At 35.3% G+C, this 21,852-nt stretch overlaps 1 long non-coding RNA gene across 1 annotated transcript in view; it reads right to left on the bottom strand.

Moving 5' to 3' along the window:
• Window positions 1-7,228: 7,228 nt before the first annotated feature.
• The window catches only part of LOC131156394 (uncharacterized), a 32,542-nt gene continuing 17,918 nt past the window's right edge, over window positions 7,229-21,852 (bottom strand). The window contains exon 2 of the long non-coding RNA XR_009136982.1: window positions 7,229-8,501. This is a non-coding gene — a long non-coding RNA (uncharacterized LOC131156394). The remainder of the gene's footprint in view (window positions 8,502-21,852) is intronic.

Raw genomic sequence — 21,852 nt, 5'->3', positions numbered from 1 at the left:
TTGAGAAATAATGAAACAATTGTTCAAAAGAATATTATTATACATGTTAGGATTGTCGGGTGTTACGAAAAAATTTTAAATTAATGTATGTGATTTTACCTCCACTCGAATGAGTTTGCTGAAGGAAAAGAATGTAAATGATCTCCACAATATAATAAAACCAATATAAATCTATAGTTAGCAAACCTAACAATTTCTCTTTAGAACTTCCCTAGAAATAGAATATTTGACTATGAAAGAGAGGAAGGAAAGAAGAATTTTGATTTTATTTGATGATTAATCATGCCATTGATACCACTTATTTATAACATGAAGGGTTACAAATGATGTCTCCTCAAAGGGACACTCTAAATAGAAACCATCTGCGGAGTCCATGCTAAATAATGGAGAAAAACGAGAAGCCCAAAAAAAAAAAAAAAAAAAAATAGACTGTGCCTAAAGAAACAGACCCCAGAAAATCCAGAAGCCCAAAATAAACAACACAGGTATAAAGAAAAAACCAAGAACAACCTCCCAACGCTAAAAATTAAATCTTGAACCAAAAAACTGCACTAAAAATTAAATCCTAGACCAAAAATCTATTGTTTCGAGAAGATAAGTGTTACAAACAGCAACAGAAAGATGTTGCCTACTTGCCGAGAGTCACAAACAACAACAAAAACTGGAGAAATAAGCGGCAAACCATAAACCTATAGTGCCTGCTTGCCGAAAGTCACAAGCCTGCTTGTTGAGAGTCACAAACAACAACATAAACTAGAGAAATAAGTGGCAAACTAGAATCATGTTGCGCCTGCTTACCGAAAGTCACAAAAAAAAACAGAAAACTGTCGCCTGCTTGCCGAGAATGTTGGAATTGGTGTTATCCCAAGAGGGGGGTGAATTGGGTTTTAAAAATTTTTTGGCTAATTTAAACATTTCGCTGATTCACTACAAATCATATCTCATTTAATGCACACGCATGTATGTAAAATAATTAAACTATGAGTTAAGATATATACATGTGCAATGAATCTCATTTAATTTAAATGTGTGCATGGAAATAATTGTAACCGTAAACAAACAAACATACACATACAGAAATTTCAGTGCGAAAATATAAATGAGATAGAGAGAGAGTGTGACACACGATATTTGTTATCGAAGTTCGGTCAAACTAGCATATGTCTCCGCTTTGGGCATACTCTCAAGGATTACACTAACCCTGCTCACTTAAACGGGCGAAATAGAAGTCGTTACAACATCTTCCTTACGGAGCGGTAAACCTCAGCTCAATTATAAGGTTGAGCCCAACTTGTCTCCCTTACATGACGGAAACTCCCCAGTTCAATTTCCCAAGCTGAACCCAATCAGTCTCACTTACAGGACTGAAACTCCCCAATTCAATTAACGGGTTGAACCCGATCGATACAATAAAAATATTTTTCGTACATATAAACATGCTTCTAAATACAAGCAGAGATGTACATCATTAAAACTCAAATACATACATTCTCTTATGATATGCAATCTGCTCAGTAAAGTAAGGGTGCTTATCTAACAATTTATGTATAAATGAAATATATGAAAATATGAGTATTATGTTCTCCTATAAATATTTTTGCAAATAAAGAAAATTTAAAAAATTTAGGAATTTACACTCAATAAAATATTTGTGCTATAAATAATTTCTCCCAAAATATTTATCAAATAAATAATCGAGAGAATGCAAGCAATACTATCAAAAAAATGATTTCTAGAACATAAAGAACAAGTGAGAGTTAGTGCAAGTAAAATGCCATAAATAAAATACTCTACTCAAAAATGATTTTGGAGTAAAAGCATGGAAGAGATTTGGATAAAAAATTTTGCCCCAAAAGAAAGATTTTAACTATAAAAATTGGTTTGGGGGAATTTTGATTAACAAAGGTTTAGAAAGAATTTTAGAGTTAATCAAAGTTACCAATTTTGGCTAATGAAGGGGTATATATAGACTTCTTGAAAATATGACCATTTGGGGGCACGCTTGGTATTTTCTAGATTGTTTAATGAAAAAATTAAGCTTAATTAATGCTGGAAAATAACTCAACCCGAGAGGTTCAGTCGACCAAAGCAAGGGGTCGGTCGACCGAGTCGAGGCGATTTCCCGAACCTTCGTAGGTTTAGCTGACCGTGGCTTAGGTCGGTATGCCGAGTGGGCAAGTTCAGTCAACTGAGGGTATTTTGAACTAATAGTTCATTCGTTCGGGGCAGGTAGGAAAAGTCAAGTTCTGGGTTCGATCGACCATGGAAGCTACGTTCAAATTCGGTTGATCGACCGAGCCATGTTAGATGTTTACTTTTGACCATGTTCAATTGGTTGAGCTCTTTAAGTAGTAAATGGTCTGGTTGACCGAGGCTTTATAGCACATGTCTCACGTGGTAGGTTTGGTCAACTGAGTCATTTAGTACAAAAGGGGTCGGTTAACCGAGACTCTTTAACTCAGCCAAAAATCCAACATCGTTCGACTGAAGGTTTTGTTTTTGCCTCGATTTTGATTCTAACCAATTTAAACCTTTTTATACGATTTAGTCTGTGAAGTGTGCTGGTCCTTAGGTGTAGGGACCCAAATTCGAAAAATAAATAAAGGAAAAGAGAAGGGAAAGTAAAAAAAGATAAAACAACGAAGCTCATCGACAAGGCTCCATTTCTCGTCGATGAAGTTTCTTCTGCGGCTCAACGACAAGACGCAGGGACCTGTCGACGAGAAGATACCAAGGGATTTTTCAGAGATTCTGAAATCTCAGGCTCGTTGAGGAGGTAACACTCTTGGCCACGAGCAACCTTCTTCGGCTTGTCAACGAGAACTGCGACTCGTCGACGAGGCTTGCCAGGTCAACCTTGTTTATAAATATTATTTAGTTGTTTAATGAATAAGAAACTCAATTCTCTCTCTCTGTCCCTCTCTAAGACACAAACCAACCCTCTATCCCTCTAGGATTCCGTGTCGTCTGTTTCCGAAATCAATAATCTGACATCATTACGTGGGTTAGGAGGAGAATCTCTACAGTTATAGCGGATCAAATTTTCGATCTGATGATTTTTGGGGTTTTCTCTAAAATCGAGGTAAGGATCAGATTTTGTTTTTTATTCGATAGTTATGTAGTAGTCGACATTATAGTGAACTAATGATCTTCGGTTTTTAGGTTTTGGGGATCCCGAGTCGTTGTTTTGGATCAATCCGTCTGTATTTCAATTTTCGGGATTAAGGTAAGGGGATTTGTTTACATCAGTATTTTTAGAAAAAGAAACCACAGGAGATGTAGCTTATGTTTATATGTACCTATGGACTGCATATTTGCAAAGTTTTACCGGGAAAAAATGTCGATCCTTACGGTTTTCACCATTTTACGATTTTGGCAAAAATGAGATTTTTGGCATATGATCTCCAAATTTCTTAAACTACTTTATTTGCACTAATACTAAAGTAGAAGATGCTTGAAACTCTTATTAGCAACAGAAATGATATTTTATGAACCAGTTTATATGAAATGTATATATATGATCAAATAAGTGTGACGCATGATATGAATTGAATCTATATTGATTTGAGATGTATGTATATGACTATGGGGACTAAAGTTCCAAGTGATTATCAGAAATTGCAGAAAACAAGTGTCGGTTAGATACCGTGCCAAGTATTAGAAAAGGGTAAAATCGAGAGGTGACGAGCCGATTTTTACCATAGTATGAATGAAAGTATGCATGAATGAGATTGTGAAAATACTGGAATTGCACAGGTTATTATGTTTTAATGTAAATTATATATATGATATTGGGACCGCAGGTTGTCTCAATAGTATATGAAGTCTTAAAAAGCTTATATTATGTAGGCTCGGTACTGTTGCCAAAACAGAGGTACAGTGCAACCACACGTAGTTATTATTCAGTGTGGGTACCTAGTAGTAAGCTTGGTAAGAAGGGTCACTGGTCAAATGGGATCAGGGTGGTGATGGTCAAGTTAGACTGTAGTATGATAGGATACCTGACGATGCCTATACGTACAGGGCTCGATTAGTGTTCTCTTATCGCACAACCCTTGCCATGGGGAGTTACTGACATAGTTATAATAGTTTCAAGCTGGTCAGTGTTCTAAATATGCATATACATGATTTAAACGCTTTACCAAGCAGAGTCACAGGTCTGAGTACCAGGCAGAGGGATTGTACAGTGTATGGGCATGTATCCTACCCTAATCCCGGGAACTTTCACTTGTAATGATGCTGGATTTTATATTATCAGGGGTTTATATATGTACTATATATATACATGCATATTACATTATTGAGAATGTGCAATCTACGTAACAGTTTTCAAATAAGGATATAATTGTATAGTCACACATTGATGTAATATCTTCCTCCTTACTGAGAAGTGTCTCACCCCAATCTTACAACCTTATTTTCAGGAGTTACAGGAAATCGGTCCTAGTCGTTTAGAGAGGTTGTGGAGTGTAGGGTTTTGTTAGTTAGCGTAAGTTTTTGTATGAGTACTGGGTTGTTAGCCTGGTTAGTTTTTGGGAATGTAATATAGTTTATGTTTTACATACGGTTGAATACATGTAAGGAATATTTAGATATTTTGGTATGTCTATTAGAATCCATATGAATGATTTATGTTTTTTGCAAGATATGTGAGAACAAATCATTATTGAATACCCATGTGTCCTTGTTTAGGGCGAGTGGCTATGTATATTTATAGGATTTGTATAGGATATGTATTTATAGTAGCACTCTGGGGCCGTATTAAGGGTCGGGGCATTACACTAGGGTCTATTTATGGTCGTTCTAAGCTTTCATCCATATCATGCAAATGCATCCATTATTACAGACCAGATAATAAAAATTAAATGCATATACAACTTAAATTAAGTGTCTTCTTCTTTTGCTCTTCTGGTATTATGGAATGCACCTGAGTGTGTGATCTTTAGGTTCCTTCTAGCTTCCATGTCCATTATCTCATGTGTGTGCTGAATCATGAACCTGTTAAAAAACGGTAAATGCATACATGAGATACAAGTGTTTTGTTAACATCAAAACAGAGATCGAACTAAAAAAAAATCAATAGACAATCACAAGGACATAAAATGGAGGAATAAATGGCAACCCAGAAACCTGTTGTGCTAGCAGCCACGCAGGCACAGAAGTACTGAAAGAGGAGAGAAAAATTCCAAAAGAGAAAACAAAACCACAATAGTCACGAAACCGAGAAGACAAAAAATCAAAGGGAAAAAAACCTAGTAGTCGGCTGGCTTTGACACTATGTCAAATATTTTGTGAATGGTCGAATGAATTGACCTTGAATGTGGGCTAAAGTAAGAAAAGAAATATTTTGCTTTGCTGTTTGCTGTTCCATTGACATCCACATCCACCCTTATTGCATAATTATCTCTCTTCTCTTATTTTGTATTTTCATAAATTCAATCGGCCCTTATTTAATTTTTTTTTTATTCATTAGACACTTGCACTAATTAGTTTGAGCTACACAATGAGAAGATAGTAGCCTATCTCTTTATCCCATATTGGCATCTTCCCATCTCTCTCAATACTTGAACTTGACACCAAACATGTGTGTCCCGAATTTTAATTCTTGGGATGCCCATTAAGGGAGTTAGTACTTATATTATTGACTACTTATATCCACTTTATATTTCGGGTCACCTACTTAACATTTAAAGATTTATATATATATTTTTTTAATGATTCATATACCTATCAAAGAATAATTTTTAAAAATAAATACAAATGATATTTATTTGTTTTAAGGGATTTTATATATTGAGTCATTTTTCAAATTTGTGCTAGTAATATTTTGTTGCAAAAGATTTGAACATGGAAGAAAAGAAAATTGAGCTTTTGCTAAGATTTTTTTTTTTTTTTTTGGCCATGTGCTTAGATAGTTTGGCAAAAGAAAAATACTTATTTGATCAGATTTTTACGACGTCACTAATATATTGTAGCAAGGGGTTCCAAATATATGTGACCTCTTCTTTTTTAGAGAAATTTTTTGGCCATGGTTTTCATGTACGTATCCCATGTGGGTGGTTTTTTCTTTTTCAAATATTTGTTTTGCCTCCAAAAGCCTGGCATTTATTAACAATGGGATAGTAGGAAGACCCCTAAGCAAGGCAGGAATCCACATTCCCTTGATGTGAGGGAATTTAAGGCCCCAACCAACAAGATTAGGTCAAATGAAAAAAAACATGTATTTCCATCATATCTCTTGTGATTTGTTGAGACTGAATGTTGCATATTGATTTCTTTTCATTCTTCTACAAACCTAGTCTCAACTGATACTGAAATAGTAGAAAGATTATACTAAATTATGTTCTATTCCCTTTATCCCTAAAATCAAATGATCAAAGGAAGTCGACACCTCAACTGATGGGATTAGGTCGAGAGGGGCATGCATTATGAAATAGTGAGAGTTTGTCCTATACATGTTTGTCAGTCTTCTATAAGAATGGAGTGCCACCAAGTTTTCAAACCTAATATGTTTCCAAAAAGCCCTCTCTTTTAAAATTGATCAATAGATAATGATAAAGCATTAGGTTTCCAAACTTTAATTTCCTTATGTTATTCCAATTATGTTTTTCAAATCAATAGTACTCATCAAACATATTCTCCCCTATTAACACTACTCATTTTACACTATTTTTAAAAATATAAAACTAAGTTACCTCAAGTCAAAGTCATTGTTTTATATAGAGTAATCTCTTGGCTTCCCAAACTCATGTTTGAGTGCTTTTTGACAAAGAGTATCTCATTAGATGACCAAAGGGGTCTTTCTTTTCCATTTCATATCTTTCTGTTTAACTTTTTCTTTAGGCATATATCGTAATAGCAATAACCATTCTTTGAATTGCATGACCAATTATCCTTATAACGGTTGGTCATCCATCTTCTCTGCATACATATATATTCTAAACTTATTCTCTATTTTCTTAGACTCTTTAGAGTTTTTATTATTTTTCCTCTTCAAAAACTAAAATGATGACTCCACTTCTTGTTTTATTTTCCTTTATTTCGCGTTTTTTTCTTTTTGACATTCTTGAGTTTTCTGGCATGAGGTTGCCATGCTAAACTTGCATGAGTCGCATGACAAAATGCAACATTGGTAAAGTGAAATTTACAAAATAATAAATTTAGACAATAAACTAGTGCATGGTGTGGAACAGAAGATGCAAACCGAGAACAAATACTTCACAAGTTATAGAGAGAAACCTAATGCAATTATATACAAAAGTATGTAACGCAATTACTTGCATAAACAATATTCATCATCTTCTCAATAGCGCGGGGAAATTTTGCTCCACTTCTCAACATCTAACAAAGCATGTCGTCCAAATATCGTTTCAATCCTCGTAATAAACTCTTGACCATCATTGCAGACCACCTTTGTAACTCTACAAGGATTTCCAACATTAGCTTCTTTGTAATATGTTGTCTATTATTCGCCCTACCCATGCTAGTGCTATCTCTCACCTTTTAGATAAGAAATGCACGAAACTATCATAAAGGGCGTTTGAGCAATGTAGAACAAGCTTACAAGAAAGAGAGGGAAAGAAAAAAAAAAAAAAACAGAAAAGGAAAAAGCAAGAACATAAATCTCCAGAACTACCAGAACATGCTGTTTCGGAGTTTCTTCAAAGCAATTTCATTAAAAACTCAAATCAAGTTCATTAAAGTCCATGGACCTTGGCTGGTAAAGAGTTCATACTAGTTTTGGGTCATTGGATATCCAGGCAAGAGCTCAATGGGGAGCACTAATTTAGGTTTGTGCTAGGAAAAAGTGGAAGAAGTCAGGAAATTCTCCTTAAATGTGATGCTCTAGCTATGATCTGCATATATGAAACGCATAATGGCAAATAAAAATGAACATTGTGCACCAATTTGTGTTTCCGAAATCACTGAGGATTTTGAGGGAGGATTATGGACCTTAATTTTCTCACCTATTAACCCTATATAATGACATCAACTAGCCTTTAGTTAAACGATATTGAGGTAACAGTGTAGCCTTTCTGTTTTGATCAATATCTCATGGTCACATTGACAAAAATAAAAGCATAAGGGTAATAAGTAGGAGTACTTCGTCAAACTAATTTTGGGCTTTACTATTGCCTAGAGGTCTTTAAAAAAAATGGTTATCAAGTAAGAATACAGTTTGATAAATTTTAGGGTTGCTCAACATGTTCTTGATCACTGTCAGTGCTCTCCCCCACTCTGTTCCTTGTACTCTTCGCCATGATAATGCCACCATTATAATGCCTTACGATACCAAGTAAAATCAGGTGCATGAACACACCATCTCAAGTTCTAAAAAATGAATTAATACAATTGTAACAAGGACAAGGAATCTTATCTCCCCTCACAACACGGGCAAATGCAAAATCAAGGTACATATTCACTCTGTTGACAAACTCGGGGAGAGTACGCTGAGTAATATCCATCCAACTCTTGTCCATTAAACCATGTATCTGCAAAAACTGGACCAATTACACAAATGTAGATTATTTTAGCATACTCAAGCCACATACAAGCCCTAAAATTAAACTAAACAAATGGTATCTAGAGAATCAATCACATGAAACAACAGGAGATACAACTCACCATGACCAAGCTAATCAAAATTAAAAATTGATAAATTCGAGAGTACGAAGCAAAACTCAAGTTTATCTCATGCATAAATTTCATCATATTGAATGTGTTATGCCAAAGAATTAATGGTAAAGTAGGAATAGGCAGTAAAAACTCATGAGGATCATTGTGAATAATTAACTCACATGTACGCAATCACTTCATTCCTAAATTTTCAATTGTTTCATCATCCATACAATTGAAAATTTTTTTAGAATTTAAATATACCAACAATCATTTATATAGAAAAAATGGAATTGCAAAACAAATCATACTTGGGCAACTTTCTCTAAAAAGTAGTCTCCACAAAGTGTTGGTGATTCTCTAAGTCGAGCACAACTACCAACTTCTTGGCCAAACATTTTGATAGAACTATTTGTTTCCCCTTTTACAAGACTATCTTTTGATAGATTAACAATAGGTTAACTTTTTGGTGTTTGTAAGGAAATGCAAAATCACCGCGAATATATTATTATTACATTACTTACTGTGATTATATTAAACCATTTGATATCTAAAGTTATATAAGCATTGAGACAAAAGAATACATTGGAATGTCATCACCAAAGAACATAGAAAGAATTCAAATCGTTGGTCCTTATTTATATTAAACATTAGTATGAAAGAATCCACATCCAATCATACTCACATAAAAGCATAAACATGCCAAATTTCAATTTGAATAAATGAGATCTTCATGATAAATTAAAATGTATTTGTTGTTTAAATTTAATCATACAATAATTTTTGTAATAAATTAGGCTGAAATTTATTTTATTTTACACATTATATATTACTTTAGTATCACATTTCTATGACACTGATAAATTTCCAATAAAAGAAAATGCAGGGGAATCAGTCCAATTAGTTCTCACATTCTCAAGTCTTGCTTTTCGTTATGCAGTAAAAACAGTGGATGTTGTAAGCCTAGGCCCACCATTTATGGTGTTGATGCAATAAATGAACCCACTGGATTGAAACTTTTAGATTACAAGAGGGAGACTTCATTCCTTAGTTTTACACCCATAATGTGAACAAAACAGATCTGATGACAAAAGGTAGGGTTACTTCTTTTGTTGGTTCACACAAAAGATGATATCATTGATCTTTGAATATAAAAGGAACAATCTCAAGATCATTTAATTTGCATGTCCTGATTTCCCAAAAATTTTTAAAAAAAAGTACCGATCAATTCCCAAACTTTAATGCCATTAATATACTAGTAAAGAATTCAAGATCACAACTGATGTCACACCAAGAAAAAATCGCAGGGTGCTTCTCAGTTCACACCAATTCCAAATAAGCAAGCAAGCAAGCAAATTTCAAACATTTTGGACACCAATTCTAAAACGTCAATAAATTGATCTTCACACAGTAGCATACCATGGGTATATACTATATAATAATAATAATAAATTGATCTTGTCATTAAAAGAAAAATTGTACCCCAATTTAATCATGGAAATAGGAAAATGACAATCTGAAATTGAATTTTAGAAAAAAAAAAATTCTTCAAAATGAAAAAAGATTTACACTTGCTGTTGAAAAATTTGCAATTACTTTAGGGGAAAAAAAAAAAAAAACAAAGGCTGGTTCAGGTAGGCTCTCAGAATCTCCTCAAATTAGCAATTCTGAGGTTTTGCTTTTACTCATCAGAGGGCAAGCAATGCAGCTAGCAGGATTGACATTGAGAACGAATATGACTCGGTGTGTGCCACTGCCTGGGTGCTGTTAGTGAAAGCAAGGACAGCACAACTGCGCTTCTGAGGCCCAATCTGTGATCGAAAAGGGAAGGAGTGAACAGGTAGTGGGTAACAGCAGAGTGAAGGGGTGGCAGGTGGTGGCAGAGGGAAGCGGGAAGGAAAGGATGGATGGCTTTTATGGTAATAGAAGAGTAGGGAAAGAAGAGACTGGCATTGTCTCTGTATCTGGTGTTTGTAATTGAGGAAGAGGGAAGCATAGGCATTTTAGAATAATCTAATGTTTGCAAAGAAAGCAAATTGCAGCTGAAAAAACAATACACAAATCATATTCTGTGACGAAAATTAATTGCTACAAACTCATAATTTGTAATGAAATGCTACAGCCACAATACTTTCACCCTTCTTTTGAGAAAATTTTTACAAATTTACCACAAAAGTTTTAACCTCTTTATGATAAAAATCTTCATTTCGCCACTTAAGAACTTCACCTATCTAAATCACAGGTGGGAATACTATTTGGTGTTTTTAGTAGGAAGATTTTTATTTAAAAAAAAAAATCCTACAAAAAATGAATTTTTTGCAAGGTCTTTTAATTATGACAAAAATGTCTCAATAAAAAACTATATATTCTTGCAGTGACTAATAAACTATTGACAACACGATCTATAGAATGAGCCAACTCATAGACATTAGACTCAAAAGCCAAAAGAATGGAAACATCTGCCCCAACACTCAATGAGTAACCATAACTAACCTCAATGCATGTATAAAAACAAGAGATCTTCTCTTAGACATTTGGCAATAATTATGCTTTTCTTTCACATCAAAGACATAAAACTTTTGAAGAGACTAAATTTGATTAGTTTTGGATGAATATAGTGCAAGATTAAATATATCAACTCAGAAGAAATAATTTATTGACACTTGTTCCTAAACCAATAAATCACTCAATTATAGACACGGAATGAGTTTCAGAAACAGACTAGATGAACATGATAATGTAATTTAAAAATAAAGCAAGATTGGTTTAGATAATCATATACTCAAGAATAAGACGTTGATTATGATGAGACACAGCGACACACTCTTGTTACTAGATAAGAAGCAATTCACATGTTACTTAGATTTGCACGTTTCAAAAATTTTAAACTCTAAGTGGATGTGAAAAGTGGTTTCTCAAATGGTTTTGTTGAAGAGTATGCAAAGCACCTTGGTTAAAAAAAAAAAAAGATTTCCTAATCATACTAACAAACTTTTAAAAGTACTATACGGTTTGAATAAGTTCCATATGCATGGTGCAACAGATGCAGCCACTTCTTGATTGATAATTGTTTTGCTAAAGGAAGTTTTTTTATAAACTCTATAAACAATGATACTTGTTCAAATATACGTGGATGATACCATTTTTTGTGCTAATGACTAATCTTTATGTAAAGATTTTTAGTTAAGACGATGCAAACTAAATTTCAAATGAGTCTTCTATTACTTCAGTTTGCAAATAAAGCAATATGAAGTTGGCATATTAAAACTTGATTTCGATGAGAAAGGTGAAGTAATTGACAATAAACCTTGTTATGTATATTAGATCTCTGTGACATTCAATTACTAATAGGCATCAGATTCAATTTAATGTTTGTCCTGTTTGTATTTTGATCAAATATTTTCAAATATTTACATGGGTCACAAAATATGGGTCCTTGGCATCCCGAGTGTATTGATTAAAATTTATTTAGAATATTATGATGTTGATTTTAGAAGATGTATCATTGACAGAAAAGCACTAGTGGTACTACTCAATTTCATTATTATTATTTAACTTCATGGTTTAATTATAAACAAAATTCTATTGCACTAAGCACTGAAGCTGAAATAATTGACTACAATATTTTATTTAGATTTTTGCCTAGCTTGTGTTAACAAATGCTATATTTTTATCAAAGAATCCTAGTAATCACTCATGTACTAAATTCATAATAAAGCATTACTTTCTTTATAATCATATTGCTAATATATATTGTATAAGAATATATGCATACTAATAGTCAATTAACTGAAATTTTCATCAAGCCTTCATATGAAAATAAGTTTATTTCAATGTGAAAACAAATTCACTTCTGTACAATAGATGATTGAATATATTATTATGAACTGATCTATGTGTGTCTTGGAATTTTGAATTTTCTATGTGTATTTATTTCAGACTCTATCATGATAATTATGATCGGGGTGATTTCAATGTATTAAGATACATTGAAAATTTCCAAACAAAAGCCAACTCATTGCCCCATTTCTTAAATGATTTTTCAAAGAAATTTTATTTTTTTATTTTTTATTTTTTTGATATAAAAATAATATTTCATTAATAGGAAGAGAATTTACGTGAGTGAGAATGAGACATCTCCCAAAAAAGGCCTGGAGCAATCCACAAAAAAACAACTGATAAATACCCAAAAATAAAAGATCACCATGCCAAAATGTTGCTCCAATCTCTATGTAACTCATTGAAACTATTCCTCTGAAAAAACCCAAAACAGTGCACCACAGTGAGGCCAAATACTGAATTTTATCCCAAACTAGCACCCAGTTTAATTTCTTGCCATTGAATACCCTTGCATTATGCTCCAACCATAACCCCATAAAACTTCAAGTATTCCATACATCCATAGGACTACCTTATCCTTTCTCCTACCAAAGCCTGTGAAAGAAATCGCTACCAATTCACCAACCGAAGAAGGGCAAACCCAGCTCTCTCCAGAACCGAAAAAAGTATATGATTAGTTTAAAGAAATTTAATTTAAAGATTTAAATTTCTATTTTCTGGGCTCTCAAATAGTTTTAAAGCAAATAATTTTGTCCAGCACAAATATTCAAAATGAATCTTATTTGGATCTAGTTTTGATGATTTCAATGAGTGGATAAAATTTGGAGGATTTATGCAAAAATAACTCATAAGTTGATCAATGGTTTCAAGGACAGGCAGTGGAGTCTATTTTGAAACAGCTACTCAAAAATCGGGGATATTTTTAAATTTTGATCTATATTAATAACCTTCATTTCCCACTTTACCCATACACCAAAACCAATTATGCTAAAATCCTTCTTTGATTCCATGCCCTAACCCATATCACAATTGTCATTTTGCTCCATAACCCTCATTCTCAAGTAAGGTTATGTTTGTGTCTACCCATGATCCTCAACCCCTATCTATCAAGACATCCCTCATACATCATCTAGTGTGAGCCTCAACTCCTCTGTTAAATGCTGGGACCACAAACTTGAGGTGGATCTTTGATGAAGTTTACACATACAACCATGAAAGTGCAAAAAGGCTCTGTATTGGAAAGGACAAAAGCTCTAATCGATGTCACGGGCGAGGAATCATTGAACGTCTAAGAGCAAGGCCAATAGTCGACGCATGCCATGCATTTGCCTTTTGCCTCTCCATCACATGACCAAACAACCATGCCCTCTACTGAGTCAACTGACACGTCTCTCACCCTCTTGGGCATGACTATCACACCACTGCCTAAGCACACCATTGCCCTTATCTCTTCTCCTTAAAGAACTAGGATCTCTCCTCTCTCACCTACTCTTTTTGAAAACCCTTATAACATTTCACATCTATGATTCAGTATCCTATGCATTTTGTACCATAGATTTTTCTTTCTTTAATTCAAATAGATTTTTCTTTCTTTAATTCAAATAGATTTTTCTTTCTTTAATTCAAATAGATTTTTCTTTCTTTAATTCAAAAGCTTTTCTGTTTCAATTCTAAGGGTTGGAATTCTTCTTTGGTTGAATCATCCTTTTCTCCTCCTTGTCAAACACTTACTATGATATCATTGATTCTGTATCACACTTAACTCTCCATCCATAGTTATACCACAAGAGTGCATGTTGAGCTAACACTCGAGACCATAGGAACCTTGCTCTCTCTCTCTCTCTCCCCTTGGATGGAATCTCTTCCATGGCAGATTAGAAAGGAAACACAAAAAAAAAAAAAGGGACCTAAAAATACTTTTCAAATTCAAATATAAGGAGCAACTTGTGAGACTTAAGTCCTCATGTTTGTCAAAGCATTATAGAATCCTCCACCATACAATTGCTCACATAGTCCAACCCCATTTTTGGTTCTAGGCATGCTGTCACTAGAATTGATCTTTTGTAGATGCACACTTTGTTAAAACACAAATATGTGAACCTTCCTAGTTTCATTATTAATCATATGATTGGTGTCTCTAAAAGGAAATCAAATGTTTTTTTTTTCCCTATAGTTCCCTCCATATCCTAATTTTCATGCAATTTCGTATTGATCTTTCGAATGAGTCTTTCATACCCTTTTCTAGTGGCCACAGATATGGCGAGAATTCGAGAAAATATGGATTATAATGAGGGTGCTCAAAAAAAATTGAAGAGTCCTCATCTTCTCCTCCTTGTCCCCTCTAGCACACCTCCACCTGCTCCTATTGCTAGTCCCTAGCTCTCATGCCTCATGTTTACACTCACATTGTGCAAATTCAAGATGGTTTATTTGCGCTGTCATCATTGGAGAACTTGCATGATGTACTAAGATTAACTAAGAGGGCAAAGGGAAACAATCGCTCAATAGTAACTATAGGTTGAGTAACAGAGCAACAAGAGATCATCCTTTAATAGCAATGGTAGATTGTATAATATCCACAGTTCCAACAATTTGCTATACAGCCTTGACTTTTTTCCTAGTTGTACTGTTTAAAACAATTTAAGTTCTTTTGGTTGTATAACTAAACTTTTCTTCATTTATTTTATTTCTCTTCCCTTAACCCTTTTTTCGTAATTATTATCAAAAATAAAATATAAAAAATAAAAATGAGAGAACGCATTTTGTTTAACTAGCTAGCCATGGCCATGCGCAATTTGCATCCCCCATTGCTTTCAATTGTGAGGGATGAAAATTTCTAAAAATTAATGATTAAATGTATGAAATATGAGAAAGAAATAATTAACTTTAGAAACAAAAGTTAAGGAAATGTAATTACTCAAGAAAATTATTTTTTGAATAATTTAGTTATATATTTATTAACAAAATTATGAAATTAGTATATCCTATTTTACAATATTTTTAAGTTGAATTCAAGACTTATTCTCTCTCAACCTCCTCTTCCAATCACTTTGAAAAGTTACTATTATTTTTTTAGAAAAAAAAAACGTATTTTGAGGAATTTTTTAATTGTTTTTCACAAAATTAAACTGAATTTTATTTTTAAATTTGAATTGATTAAAAAAAATGAATAACGTGAGTCAACTTAGACTGACTGGTTTGGTTCATAGATAACAAAACGGAAGCAGAGGCGGGCCTTTTTCCTCGTCCCATATTGTTGCAAGAAGACAACCAAGAGGGCTTTAACCCCATCTTCTTGAAGGCAAGAGGGTGAACAAGGGAGGGCAAAGCAACCATTGCAAGATTCAGCCACTGCCAGCAGATTTGACCACCCATTAGCGCCTAGCATGACCACCACCTCCAATGCCTGGCACCACCGCATGGCACAAACCCCACTGCCAACAAATCCAACTCCCTTTGATAAGCCTCTTACTCTACAACCCTATGTCTAGATGCTTATGTCTACTCCCCACGCGACTTGGGACCTCCACTGCTGCCAATTAATCTAATCACCATTAGATTGCCAAATTTTGAAGAAGAAAATTAGGAATCTGAAGTGCACACCCAAGGAAAACTTTTTTGCTGTAAATGAAAATTTGTTGATGGAAATAACAGAGGAGAATGGCTAAGAGAATGAAATTAATAAAGGTGCGATGTAGGAGGTAGAAAGAAAGCCAGAGAGCAATTTGAGTGGTAGGCTTAGAGCGGACTTCACCATTGTGCCCTTTCTGTTTTTTTTTTTTTTTTTCCCCCTTTTGAAGAAAAAAATTTTCACATTACGATCAAATGTAGTGTTTTATAGGGAAAAAAATAACTCACTGCTAAGTGGCCTCTTACTTTTTGTTAAAAAAAAAAATTGAAATACATTTTACATTCATATCCCTCATTTGAATGCATTTGAATTTTAAAACCAAGGATTACAAAAGGGCAAAAAACACTCACCTCCCTTGAGGTCTGGCAAAAAAAACAAAGACCTCCCTTGAGGTTACAAAATTTCCATTGACCTCCCTTGAGGTTTCAATAATGAAACAAACCTCCCCTAAGGTTTTTCAAAAGAACACAAACCTCCCTTCAAAAGGCTTGTCTTTTTACAAAATACAAGAAGAGGTTTGTGTCTTTTTTGGTAAAGCTTAAGGGAGGTCCCTAGAATTCTTGAAACCTTAGGGGAGGTCCCTAAGATTTTTGAAATTTCAAGGAGATCAATGTCTTTTTGTCAAACCTCAAGGGGGTCAATGTCTTTTTCCCTTAATAGAAATAATGAAGAACTTTCTAGGAATATTAAGGCAAAGTTATTGTGGATTCCCTTAATAAATAGTAGAGTTGATTCTTTGACACCTTGTTTACATTTTGTGTTGGTTATTGTTGAATAATAAGGTAAAATGGAAGACTTTATCGCAATGATAGGTCTCTTTCCCTCAATTTATAGTATATGTCAAGTACATTTCCAATGACTATAATACCCTTACTAACTCAGGCATTTACCAACATAATACTAGGACATAGTAATAATGTTAAATGACCAAAATAACCATTAAAGTTCCCCCTCAAGTTGGAGCATATATATCAAATGCTCCTAGCTTGTTACAATGAATTTGACACTAGCACTCCCAAGGCTTTAGTTAATAAATTAGCAAGTTGCAAATCAAACTTCACATGAGTGGTAGAAGTGAGCTTCAACATAAGTTTCTCCCGAACAAAGTGGCGGTCAATTTCAAGGCGTTTTGTCGGCTTATAGAAGATCAGGTTGGAGGCAATATGGATGGCAGCTTGATTATCACATATCAACTCCATAGATTGAGAATGTGAAAAGTCCAGTTCTTCCAACATGTTCTTCAACCAAACAAGTTCACATGCAGTGAGTCATGATCCTATATTCTAATTGACCCTACATTTCTTACTCTTGCAAGGAGCCAAGTTACCACAAACAAAGACACTATAATACTCAATTGTGGATTTTCTATCGAAAGGTGACCAAGCCCAGTCTGCATTATTACTAAATATGGATGTGACCCTAATCCTAATAAAAGAGATATCTCCCAGGTGCGCCTTTAAGATGCCTCAAAATGCAAATTATTGCATCATGGTGACTTGTTCTTAGAGTCAAGAAACTAACTCACAACATCACTTGTGAATGTTACTTCCAATCGAGTGATTGAGAGATAATTCGGCTTTCCTACAAGTCCCCAATACCATCCTAAGTCAAGCAACAAATCACCTATATCTGACACTAGCTTACTGTTAGGATCCATAAGTGACAAGTTTGGATCCTAATAGCCCAGTCTCATCTAAAAGTCTAGAACATACTTCCTTCATGACAAGAAGGCTCTCATACGAGATCTTGATACTTCTATACCCAAGAAGTACTTCAATGGTCTCAAATCCTTGGCCTAAAGCCTAAATTTGTAAGAAATGCTTTCGGCACTGGACACCTTGATCATCATCACTAGTAATCACAACATCATTCACATACACAATAAGCAAAATCCTATCAATTGGAGTATGGTGATAAAATACAAAGTGATCTATTGCTCACCATTCAAGGCCAAACTCAAGTACATAGCACCGAATCGATCAAAACATGTTCAGGGAGATTATTTTAAATCATATAATAATTTATTGAGCCGACACAATAAACCTGACTACCTCTAAGCAACAAACCCAGTTGACTGCCTCATATAGACCTACTATTGAAGATCAACATGTAGAAAAGCATTCTACACATCTAACTGATCTAGAGACCAATGATACGTGGTGGCTATGAAGATGAACAAACTTACTGAGGCAAGTTTAGTGAGAGGAAGAATGCATTAAATAATTTAAACCATACACTTGAGAATATCCCTTGACAATGTGTTGGGCCTTTAATCAAGCCAAAGAACCATCTAGATTGACCTTCATGGTATAGGCCCAACAACAACTAATCATAGACTTATCAGGAGGAAAAGGAACCAACTCCCAAGTATTCATTATCCTGTATCGCATGCATCTCTTCAATCATTGCATTCCTCCACCTAGAATGAAACAAGGCTTTAGAAATAAACTTTGGAAGAACAACAGAAGACAAAGTACTAAAAAATATTATATGAGGCTAACAAGAAATCATAATGAACCATTTAGGAGGAAGAGGCACCAACTCCCAAATATTCATTATCTTGTAGCGCATGCATCTCTTGAATCATTGCATTCCTCCATCTAGAATGGGACCAGGCTTTAGAAATAGACTTTGGAAGATCCAGAAGACAAAGTACAAACAAAATAGTAATATGAGAGTGACAAGAAATCATAATAAACAAAATTGGAGATTAGATGTTGGGTACAAGTGCATTTACCTTTTCGAATAGCAATAAGAGAATCAACAACTTGGAAAATAGGATCATCTAACGAGGGAACTAGAGGCATAGAAGGGGAAGCTAGAGAAGGCTTTCCTCCCTTGAGTTATCATGTATACACTTGCAAATTAGAAGAATCCAAGCAACGACAATGACTCAATCTATATAAAGATGTAGGAGGAATGCGAATAGATAATAGGTTAGGATTGGGAAGGCTACGCAAAGGAAAGGACTCATCAATGTCAATAAAACTCAAAGAATCAAAATATTATGGTCAAGACTCAAAAAAGGTGGCATCTGCAAAGACAAAAAATCTATGTAAAGTAGGGTTATAACATCAATATCACTTTTAGTATAGGAGTAGGCTAGAAAAATACACTTGAAAGCATGAGGATTCAACTTACCCGTATCTAAATTCAACTAATGGATAAAGGACACTCAGCTAAATATACAAAAAGGAAAGGAGAACAAACGAGCCTTAGGAAGGCAATTGAATATGGGATTTTAGCACCAAGGATAGAGGATAGCATTTTATTGATGATTAAGCAAAACAAGAGCAAAGCATCACTCCAAAAAACTTTGGGGGCATTCATTTTGGTACAATAGGATTCGAGTGACTTCTAGAATATGTATGTTTTTTGCCTCTGCAATTCCATTTTGTTGTGGAGTGTGGGAACAAGACAACTAATACAAAACAATCAAATAATCAAAACAATCTTTCATTCAATACAACCAAGTCATTCTAGAGCAATCATTGACAAATGCATCAAAGCATTGAAACCCCAACTTTGACGTGAGCCAACTAAGACCCTAAACATCAAATGGGTTAACATTAAATAGCAAATTGCCCTTTTATTTAATCAGGAAGCAAAGGGAACATAACTATATTTCCTAATTGGCAAGACTCACACTCAAGATTAGACACAAAACTCAAAGTAGGAACTCATTGTTAAACATGTCCAACAATGGATGACCACAACGAAAATGGGTTTGATATGGTGTGGTAGCAGCTCTATAAGAAATAGAAGGAGAGAGCAACTCAAAGTAGTAAAGTTGATGGGGATCAGCATGCCCTACTGTCACGGTCCGACTATTTTCACACCGTTGTCAAGGGCCGTGCGGCGCTAGCTAAAGCACTCTTGCTTAACTAGCCAGCCTATCGTTTACCAACATTCATCCACCAAGCACTTTCATTAACATTCAATAGATAGTAGCGGCAAGCAGTAAATATTGAAGCAAACGTAATTCATTAACAAATCCTCCGTTGACATGTTGTACTTAACGAGAGAGGCAAGTAGGCTAAGCACGTTGACAATTGCTAGTGAGTTTTACAATGACCGATGAACACTCACCCTCCCCTAAAGAGGTTTTTATGTAATTATCATCCTGGCACTAGGAAACATCAAAGTGACCGAGGAGTCATACTGCCTTATTTGGCTTACAAAGACTCTACTAGCAGAAAATAACCCTACATTAGTATTTACATGATGAAAACCCATCCTAAGCACACGAGATAAGCGGTCACAAGCAAGCATAATGCCCTGAACAAGCTTAGCTCGTGACATTCTCCCCCACTTATGTGGTCGACGTCCTCGTAGACTTTTGGCGGTAGGTACACTTCAACTTTGTCCACGAATGGCTTCAAATCTTCCGCAGAAATCTAGCTGATTTCTTTGTCATCAAGGCACTTTCACTTCACTAGGAACTTCTGCCGCTTCTTCCTTGAGGATATGAACTTTCTATCAGCAAGGATCTCTTCAACTTCATGTCTGCCAAGTTGCACTGTCTTCAACTCTGCACAATTTGACTGACTTTTGCTCAGGTCGTTGGTGTTGGCGTTGAATGGCTTGAGGCAGCTGACATGAAACTGCAGTCTTCTCCCCTTATCTGCCCACTTCTGCATCTGCTCAAAAGCTTTTTCTAGATAGGCTTGGGCAAACTCTGCATTCTGTCTCCTTTCACTGGTGAAGGTGTACGCCTTGGGACTCTTTCGTCTGTACGGCTCACCCACTGTGTGAGGTAACAGCGGCAGCTGGCCTATAACAAGCTCAAAAGGGCTCTTGTTGGTTGTTGAGCACCTTTGGGCGTTGCCACAGAACGGAGCCACATCAAGTAGTTGCACGTCATTCTTCTAGTTGTCATTGACAAAATGGCACATGTACTCATCTAGCAGCTCTTTGAATCTCTTCATCTCTCCGTCTATCTGTCGATGAGAACTCGAAGAGATGTCAATGTGTGACCTGAATATCCTGAAAAACTCTGTTAAGAAGTTGTCAGTGAACATTAAATCTTGGTCACAAATAATAACTTGGGGAACACCCCAACGTTTTACAATAGTCACAAGGAACAATTGTGTCGTCCCATCTACCGAACAGTACTTTGGTGTGACCATAAAAGTACCATACTTCTTCCGCTCCCCCTTGTCTTGTTGGCAAGTAAGACAAGTTTTGGTATAATCAACCACATCATCCCGCGTGTGCGGCCAATAATACCTCCCCAGTAGTCCTGTCATTGGAGTCATTCTCCGCGAATACCCCTCAAAGAATTTCTTGCAGTATCTAGTAAGGCCAAGAAAGGAACGCAACTCCTTCACTATCGTGGGGATCTTCCGTTCTTGAATCATCCTTACCTTCTCTATACCCCTCCGGATACGACCTTGTTCAACCACTTGACCAAGGAATTTGTTGCTCCACCGAGCGAAAGAGAAATTCTCCTTCTTCACATCCAGACTGTTTCCCCTCACATCCGTAGATGCTCTTCATGTTTCCTCTGAAACAACACCGATGCTCCCAACGGTGTTTTGGAAGGGCGAACACATCCCGCTTCCAACTCATCAAGCTATTTCCCCAACTCTACTATCTCTCAGGCGCAATCCGACATGGCCCTTTAGCAGGTGGTTTCACTCCTGATAACAACTCGATCTCATCCTCCACAGTCCATCGTGAAGGCAAATTGTGAGGCAGCTTATCCGGCAACACCTCCTTATACTCATCCAACACCGTTTGGATGGTCGTAGGCTCTAGCTCTT

The sequence above is a fragment of the Malania oleifera genome, chromosome 5 (assembly GCF_029873635.1).
Source record: "Malania oleifera isolate guangnan ecotype guangnan chromosome 5, ASM2987363v1, whole genome shotgun sequence".
Classification (NCBI taxonomy): domain Eukaryota; kingdom Viridiplantae; phylum Streptophyta; class Magnoliopsida; order Santalales; family Ximeniaceae; genus Malania; species Malania oleifera.
The sequence above is the reverse complement of the archived record's forward strand: the minus strand, read 5'-3'. Positions and strand labels throughout refer to the sequence as shown.